This window comes from Esox lucius, chromosome 18 (genome assembly GCF_011004845.1).
Source record: "Esox lucius isolate fEsoLuc1 chromosome 18, fEsoLuc1.pri, whole genome shotgun sequence".
Taxonomy (NCBI): domain Eukaryota; kingdom Metazoa; phylum Chordata; class Actinopteri; order Esociformes; family Esocidae; genus Esox; species Esox lucius.
This window is the reverse complement of record NC_047586.1, coordinates 25,451,227-25,460,610: the sequence shown is the minus strand read 5'-3', so window position 1 is coordinate 25,460,610 and position 9,384 is coordinate 25,451,227.

Sequence of the window (9,384 nt, the reverse complement as noted above, 5' to 3'; positions counted from 1 at the left end):
AAATAAAAAAATCAACTAGATCACAAAACAAAATTGTGCTTGTGGGGGGAGAGAGACAGAACTGGGCACCAGGAACCTTTTCCCTTTTTTTCTAGTTGGCTCCAAACCCAGGTGCAACTTGTCACCTTAACATGTCCCCAGGGAGAGCGAGAGGGCGTAATACTATTCTTGCATATTTGTCACACTGAATGGTTTCAGATCTTCATAAAAAATGTAAGACAATGAAAATCCAAAAACTAAATTCTATGTTTCAATGGTAATTTTATATTTTTAAAGAAAAAGGTTATCAAACACCAACTGGCCCAGTGTGAAACATACCTACTACTCAACACTTTATTTATACAAGTATGTGCTTTGTTATTTTGAAAGTATGTTTTAAACATACAGGTCCGGAAAACATTAAGCACTTGCACCTTTTCCTTTCCTTTCCAAAAATGTTGAAAAGTAAAGTTTTTAGTGAGGTATTCAATTTGCAGTGGTTTCTTAATTTTAACCCTTCTGTTCCTCACTCAAAACCTTCCTTTTCAACTTTTTTGGAAAGGAAAGAAAAATGTGCAGTGGTCTCTTAATTTTTCCGGAGCTGTATATGGGTTCTGGAGACTAAGCATAGCCAGAAATAAGTAATCTGTATTTCTTGTGAATCTGATCTATAAAATGTGACTATGGAGAATAGTGACAAACTGTTTGTATTCACAGCATACGCTGATAGCTGATAACAGCCATAACATTATGAATTGCCTTTCCATGTTAGACTGGTCCCCAGTCTTCCTGTTTTTAAAACCCGACTAAAAACACACCTCTACTCACTGGCTTTTAACTCAGTATGAGAACTCGTATACATTGCTTTCTTTTATTTATTTGTTTTTAGTGAATGATTTATGTGAATGTACAGCACTTTGGTCAACCTGGTTTATAAATAAGGTTGTATTGGATTGGATTATGACTACCTGCCTAATATTGTGTAGGTCCCCCTTTTGCCTTCAAAACAGCCATGACCCATCGAGGCATGGACCAGGGGCGTTTCCAGCATTGAAGGACATCCGGGGCTTAGCCCAGAGCATTTTATGCAAATACAGGGATCACTCGAAGAGTTTTTTTTTATTACAGTAACACTTTACTTTCAGTCAAAATAAATCTTTAACATTATATTCAAGGCAGGCTAACATCCTCTGCTGGTTTAAGATGGTCTCCCAGCCTGGCCTAGCTGGTTTTAGCTGGTCTTCCAGCTTGGCCTAGCTGGTTTTAGCTGGTCTTCCAGCCTGACCAGCTAAGACAAGCAAAAAAATGTTCAAAACCCCCCTAAAACCAACCTGATATACCAGCTACTTCCAGCTTAAACCAGCTAAGACCAGCCAACCAGCTTAGGCTGGTTTTAGCTGGATTTTTCAGCAGGGAGTATACTTGCAAGTCAACATAAAAATATACTTATAGTTCACTATTTTGAATTATGTTTGCACTTGCACAGTATACTATTATGTTTAAATGTAGATATTTTTTTATAAAAAAAAAGATTTATTTTCATTAAAAAAAAAACTTTAACTGTACCTTAATTTTAAAAACATTTCATTAGCTTCATGTTGCATTTTTTTTTATCAACACTTGATTGTTGGTAACTTTCATAAAGAAAGGCAACATTTTAAACAAAAAAAGTTAAAGACTACACCTTGATCAGATTCAGAACGGATTCAGAATAATAATAAAAAACACAGATGGAGTAGATCGAGTCCAAAGTCCAAACCTTCACAGACAGTTGTTATAGGCTATTTGTGGGTTAACTTACCCTTCATTTCATTTGGTAATATTAAGCGTTTTTTTTTTTACTTTTGATTTACACACTGTTTAATGATTGATGATGATGATCACATTATTTTATATTTGATTGAGCAATCTTCTATCACTTGCTTGCTAGTATCATACTAACTTATATCAGATGCTACTAGTAACATACAAGTGATGCTAGTAGCCTAATAACTAGCTACAGTAGTTAACAAATAGACATACAGTGAAAGACAGCCAGAAGATGATCTTTAGATTTAAAGGATAAAAAAAACTGAATTCATTTCTTACCCACTGACTTCTTTCCAAAGAATCCCCAAAGTCTTGTTTGCTTCATTTTTCATTTCCCGCTCGCTGTCTGTCGTTATTAAATCGCACGCTCAGACACTTGACTTTGCTACTAGGCTAGCCCCTCCCCTACCTGCTACATATTCAAAAGGGAGGAAGAAACGGCAGCAAAGTAATGTAGGCCTATATGGCTAGATTATTTTTAAGGTATATTTTTACAGGCTGTATGCAGTACGTGCAAAGCCAAAGCGCAACGAAATAGGACAACTTATGATTTCGCGGGTTTACATAGGCTTAAAAAAAAAAAAATCGAGATTCGGGGCTACACTCAAAACATCCGGGGCTGAAGCCCCGGCAAAATCGGCTGGCGCCGCCCCTGGCATGGACTCCACTAGACCTCTGAAGATGTGCTGTGGTATCTGGCACCAAGACGTTAGCAGCAGATCCTTTAAGTCCTGTTAGTTGCAAGGTGGGGTCTCCATGGATCGGACTTGTTTGTCCAGCACATCCCATAGATGCTCGGATTGAGATCTGGGGAATTTGGAGGCCAAATTAACACCTTGAACTCGTTGTATTCCTCAAACCATTCCTGAACCATTTTTGCTTTGTGGCAGGGCATATAATCCTGCGGAAATAGGCCAATGCCATCAGGGAATACCATTGCCATGAAAGGGTGCACATGGTCTGCAACAATGCTTAGGTAGGTGGTACGTGTCAAAGTAACAGCCACATGAATGGCAGGACCCATGGTTTCCCAGCAGAACACTGCCCAAGGCATCACACTGCCTCCGCCGACTTGTCTCCCTCCCATTGTGCATCCTGGTGCCATGTGTTCTCCAGGTAAGTGACACACACGCACCAGACGTGATGTAAAAGGAAACGTGATTCATCAGACCAGGCCTTGTTCCATTGCTCCGTGTTCCAGTTCTGATACTCACATGCCCATTGTAGGCACTTTCAGTGGACAGGGGTCAGCATGGGCACCTTGACTGGACTGCGACTACACAGCCCCTTACACAAACAAACTGCAATGCACTGTGTGTTCTGACACCTTTCTATCAGTACCAGCATAAAGATTTTCAGCAATTTAAGCTACAGTAGCTCGTCTGTTGGATCGGACCACTCAGGCCGGCCTTCGCTCACCACATGCATCAATGAGCCTTGGCCGCCCATGAGCCTGTCGCCAGTTCACCACTTTTCTTTCCTTGGACCACTTTTAATAGGTCCTGTACTGACGACTGCAGACCGGGAACACCCCACAAGGGCTGCAGTTTTGGAGATGCTCTGACCCAGTCGTCTAACCATCACAATTTGGCCCTTGTCAAAGTCACTCAGATCCTTATGGTTGCCCATTTTTCCTGCTTCTAACACATCAACTTTGAGGTTGACAGGTGCACCCACTGACAGGTGCCATGATAAAGAGATTATCAGTGTTATTCACTTCACCTGTCAGTGGTCATAAGGTTATGGCTGATCGGTGTACCTCCTCAGATATTACTGACCCAGACCCTATTACTCAAAATATTTTGTTGATGGGGCGGCTAGATGCATCACTCCCTCAGGTGGCCTACCCAGCGACTGGGATGCTCAGCCAACGCAGATGGCAACACAGTCAGCTGCCAGCAAATCAATTCTGGAAGCGCTTCATCAGCCACTATCGTTTCAAAGTGGCAGGCCGATACACCAGACCTTCAAGTCGCTGCAAAAGTCTTGATCATCGACCCACAGCTACCCAGGGAGGCTGGTAGAAAATATCTCACAGGCTTTCCCCGGATTGGATCAGAAGAACTGCTGATCAGAACAAGGTTATAATCGTTAATGAAAATGAAAAAAAAATTGTCGTTAACTGAAATAAAAATAAAAACGAGGCATTACAAAAAAACGATAACTAACTAAAACTAACATGTGGTTGACAAAACTAACTAAAATAAAATTATAGAGTAAATGTTCTTAGTTTTCGTCTTTGTCAATGTCTTTCCTTTTTTAACGCTATTTAAAACACGCAGAGTATTCGCTCAGCTGTGTTTCCTTTCCCTGCTCTCCCTGTCTCTCTGTCACTCACATACACACGCACACACACACACACCCCTCCGTGCACACTGCGTCTCCATGAGAACGAGGGTTCAACGTTGAAGCAAGTTCGCGAATGGTTGGTATCTCGTGAACACCTTTACACAATCCCCCATTAAAAAGTGGTATAAAAATATTTTTTATTCTGAATATAATTTTGTCAGTGTGTTAATGTCTACCGGAGAAGCGATTGCGCCTTCTTTAGAAAGTTAACTAGTCGCAAGTTTGAGGTAAAATGCACTTGGGTTGTCGATGTCAAAACACTATAAGCTGTGATTCAAATATTAAATGATGTTATGTAATTTTTACTTTTACACTGAATGTTTGCTGCTTCAATCCAGATGAGTAGGCAGAAGGCTATTGTATAAATTTAGGGTGTGAAAATTGTGCAGCTTTGGTATTTGTATAGAGTGTGAATTCTGTTTAGAAGATGTGTAACGTTCGATTTTTGGTACAGCGTGTGAAATTTGTAAGAGGTAACGTTAACGTTAAAGGAATTTCCATGGGGTGTGAATTTGGTAGGCCTCTAGGGTGTTAAATGTGTATATTATGTGAAGGCATGAACTATATTTAATATAATAAATTGTATGATGTTTTTGTTGAGTTATTATTACACAATACTTTTTCTGACCTTTTTGAATCTTGCCCCTGACAAATAGCCCATATTACAAAAAAAGACAAAAACGAACACTAAAACTAATAAAAACTAAACTAAAACTACCATACCATACCATCTTCTTCCGCTTATCCGGGGCCGGGTCGCGGGGGCAGCAGTCTAAGCAGGGATGCCCAGACTTCCCTCTCCCCAGACACTTCCTCCAGCTCTTCCGGGGGGACACCGAGGCGTTCCCAGGCCAGCCGGGAGACATAGTCCCTCCAGCGTGTCCTAGGTCTTCCCCGGGGTCTCCTCCCGGTGGGACGGGACCGGAACACCTTCCCAGGAAGGCGTTCCGGAGGCATCCGAAAAAGATGCCCAAGCCACCTCAGCTGACCCCTCTCGATGTGGAGGAGCAGCGGCTCTACTCTGAGCTCCTCCCGGGTGACCGAGCTTCTCACCCTATCTCTAAGGGATCGCCCGGCCACCCTGCGGAGAAAGTTCATTTCGGCCGCCTGTATCCGGGATCTTGTCCTTTCGGTCATGACCCAAAGCTCATGACCATAGGTGAGAGTAGGAACGTAGATTGACTGAAACTAAGTATTTTTAAAAAATTAAAAATAAACTAAACTAGCAAACCCACTTTAAAAACGAATTAAAACTAAACTGATTTTGAAAACATAAAGTCAAAACGATATATAAATAAAAACTAATAAAAAATGCAAAACTAAAATAACCTTGGATCAGAACTGTTGAGGTGCATGTAGGTGACAGAATCTATGTGCGTCTATGTGCGTCCAGTAGCACAAATTATCAGACTCCCTGCCCTACCAGAATAAGAAAACCTGCCCAGGACATTTCCTGTAACAAGTGACTTGTAATTGGACTGGGCAGTGGAGTTGAGGCCTTTTGTAGAGGTTAATATTTCCATAGGAAATATTTAGGCGGCTGTTAAAAAGGCTGTCCTGTTTTCCCTCTGTTCTACCGAACTTTCCTCCAGTCCCTACAATGTTACATTGATGCTAGTTGTGTGGCACTGTCGCCATAACAACCACTGTTCATCAACCGAACCGTGGGAAGTGCGCGCACCAGTCACCCTGTCTGCCCATCTGGGAACAGTTACGTTAGTCAATAGAAGATGCAAGTAACCAAATCAGGTGTGTGGAATATAGTTTCTGTTGTTGAATGCTGTGAGTGCATCTAAGGGTGAGTTGATCTAAAGTAATTGGCTGTGGGTTATGTGGTGTACGTAGGTTTGTTTATGGTCATTGTTGCTCAGGAATGTTAGCTCCAACTTTACATTGAATAGCACATAGCCTACATGTTGCAGTAGCAACATTTTCGTTTGAGTGACCTCAGAATGACCTACAATATTTTATTTAATATCTATAAAATGATAGCAGCACAAACGAAAATGTTAACGGCACAAACAGAGCACAAACCATTGAGCCTATTTCGACAAAGTTTTGTGTTGGGTGGGGGCCAACATCACGCAGATGCTCGACCTTGTCCCGAACAATTCGACACTTGCTCATCGAAACAACGTTTCGAGATGTATTCCGGGGGGACGGCCAAGATGGCAGCCGGTGCAGTCGCAGTTTCATGCAGCTGATTCAATTTTACTTCCCATCCCCTATAATTTAACTTTACTTAAACCTTGACGCTTCATAACGTTCAAATATGTGTTAGGGCACTTTTCTGTTTTGTTTAAGCGAAGTAACTTGTTATTTAAGTAAGCTTATTTTCCTCCTTAAGTTGGCGGCCGTTAACTGAACTCAAACGCACATGGAAAGCAAGGATAGCACGATGAAACGCAAAGGAAAAAATAAGAATTCTTCTTCCAGTTCCAAGTTGCTTACAGAGGAAATGGAATTAGATGTTCCTGCTGCACAAATCGAGGTGACGTTAGACCATCAATACGGCAAAACAAGTCCCGCTGTCAGCCGACCTGAAAGCCCAAGTCTCGAGGTTGTCCATGACTCTGACCTAGATACGCCTGTGAAATCTCAGCAAAAAAATCTTGTGGTGAAATTTCTCTGAAGGAGTTGCAAGATAACGTCATTGAGGCATTGACATCCAGAATTAAAGAAAGTGCAAACAACCTCGGCAAATTGATTACCAGCAACACTGTGAGCATTGAGGGCCCCAAGAAATCAATCGATTTTGTGTTTGAAGAAGTAAACGATTTAAAAACGGGCTTGAAAAGTTGCAAAAGTGCCACCAATTCAAACAGCACCAAAATCCACGAACTTGAGCAGAGTCTGAATGATGCCGAACGCTATCAGCGAAGATGGAACCTCCGTTTGTACGGTATTCCTGAACATTCTGAGGAAAACATCAAGCAAAAAGTAATTGGCGTCTGTGTCTCAGTTGTTCTCGACTCAAACGTTTCTTTCAAAGATGACATAGATGTAGTGCATCGTCTGGGTAAGCTGAACGAGCAGACCAACAGACCAAGACCAGTGATCATTCGCTTCGTGAGGAGATCTACGCGGGACCTGATCTGGCGGCAGGCCAAGTACTCTGAGTATCTGAGGAGTCACAAGTTTAATGTCGTTGTCATAAGTTACACTTAATGTCAGGGGTTTAAGGTTTAATATTAAACGTAAAGCTTTGTTTTTATTTGCTAAGCAGCAGAATTCTGACCTTTGTTTTTTTCAAGAAGTTCATTCAACTCCCAAAGAAGTACATTTCTGGAAAGCTCAATGGGGTAATGATGCTTGGTTTGCTCATGGGTCTGAGCGTACAGCTGGTGTTGCAATTTTAAAAAACAAATTTTCTGGGGACATTTTATTTTCTGAAGGGGATCCCCTTGGTCATTTCGTTATTTTAGTTATTAAACTAAACCTGGTGTCTATAATTATAATACATTTTTATGGGTAAAATTCTAAAATTGAAAATGATGCTTTATTCATAACTTTAGAGAGTCATATTACACACTGTTTATCTAAATTCCCAAATTCATTTGTTCTAATAGGAGGAGATTTTAATATCACTTTAGACAACTCGCTTGACCGGTGGCCACCTCGCAGTGTAAATTATCATAACTCCACATTGAAAACCTTTATGCAGAAATGTTATGTAATAGACATTTGGAGAGAGAAATTCCCTGGTATTAGCTCCTTCATGTGGAATAATAAGGTGAGTACCTTTATGTCTCGTATTGACTACTGGTTAACACTATGCATTTTACACAAAGACGATATTTCTGTTAATATTTTTCCCACGCCATTAACAGATCATAAGGCAGTGTCTATCAACATTTCTTTACTTTCTTCTCCTTCCTCTAACTACCATAACTCTTATTGGAAGCACAATAAGTCATTATTGGAACATGAATTTGTTAAGATCACCATTCGCAGTTTGATTGCACAGTATTGGAGTATTGCTCAGATTAATAATGACTATTGCACTAATTGGGAGTTATTCATATTTGAAGCTTGTACATTTTTAAGAAAATTTGGTTGTTTATTGTCTAAAGCTAGAAAGTTTGGAGAGGAGATGATCATTTCTAAAATTAAGTATTTTACTCATAAATCTCCAATCTTGTCGGATAAAGGACATCTTGAATTACTCAAACTTCAAAGCCAGTTAGATGATCTCTATAAAAGGAGGGCAGAGGGTGCCTTCATTAGATCTAGACAGAGATGGTTGGAAAAAGGTGAACAGAATTCGGCATATTTCTTTCATTTAGAAAAATTCCATGCAAAAACAAATACAATTGCGCATTTGAATATTAATGGTACAATAACAAGTGATTCAAAGGAAATTGCAGATTATGGTTCAACCTTCTTTAACACTGCAATTCAGGATTTTATGAAAATAATTATTCTGTTTTTATAGATATAGCATCTAGAATTAAGACAACCCTGGATTCTATCATCGATAAGACACAGTCAGGTTTTATGCGTAATAGACACATTTCAAATAATATTCGCTTGGTATTAGACCTAGTCGATTACCCACTTCTATATCCAGATGAGAGTTTTATTCTTTTTTTAGACTTTCATAAGGCCTTCGATACTGTTGAACATCAGTTCATATATTCGGCCCTAAACAAATTTGGTTTTGGTGATTTCTTTATTAACTCCATTAAAACTTTGTATTATAATGCAAATTGTTCAATCAAGCTGCGTAATGGCACCTCACCCAGATTTAATGTCAGTCGTGGTATCAGACAGGGATGCCCTATTTCTCCATATTTATTTTTACTTTGTTCACAACTTCTCGCAGACCATATAAAACAGAGCCCTTTAAGAGAAATCACTGCAGCTGGCAGTGAAATTATTATAAGTCAATTAGCAGACGATACTACACTTTTTTTAAAAGATGAAGGAGAAATACCTTTAGCCCTTAATATTATCAACTCGTTCTCTAAAGCTTCAGGGCTCTACCTAAATTTAAATAAGTGTGAGTTAATGTCTCTTAAAAACAGTAATCTTCTGTCAATTTGTAATATTCCCATTAAAGATGAAATCACATATCTAGGTATTAAGATTGTAAAGAATGAAGAGGAATGATGTAAACTTAATTTTTCACCAGTAATTGACAAGACAAAGAAAAAGTTTGACCAGTGGTTACTAAGAGACCTATCCCTGAGGGGGAGAGTACTGATCACAAAGGTGGAGGGGATATCGAGACTTACGTATGCAGCA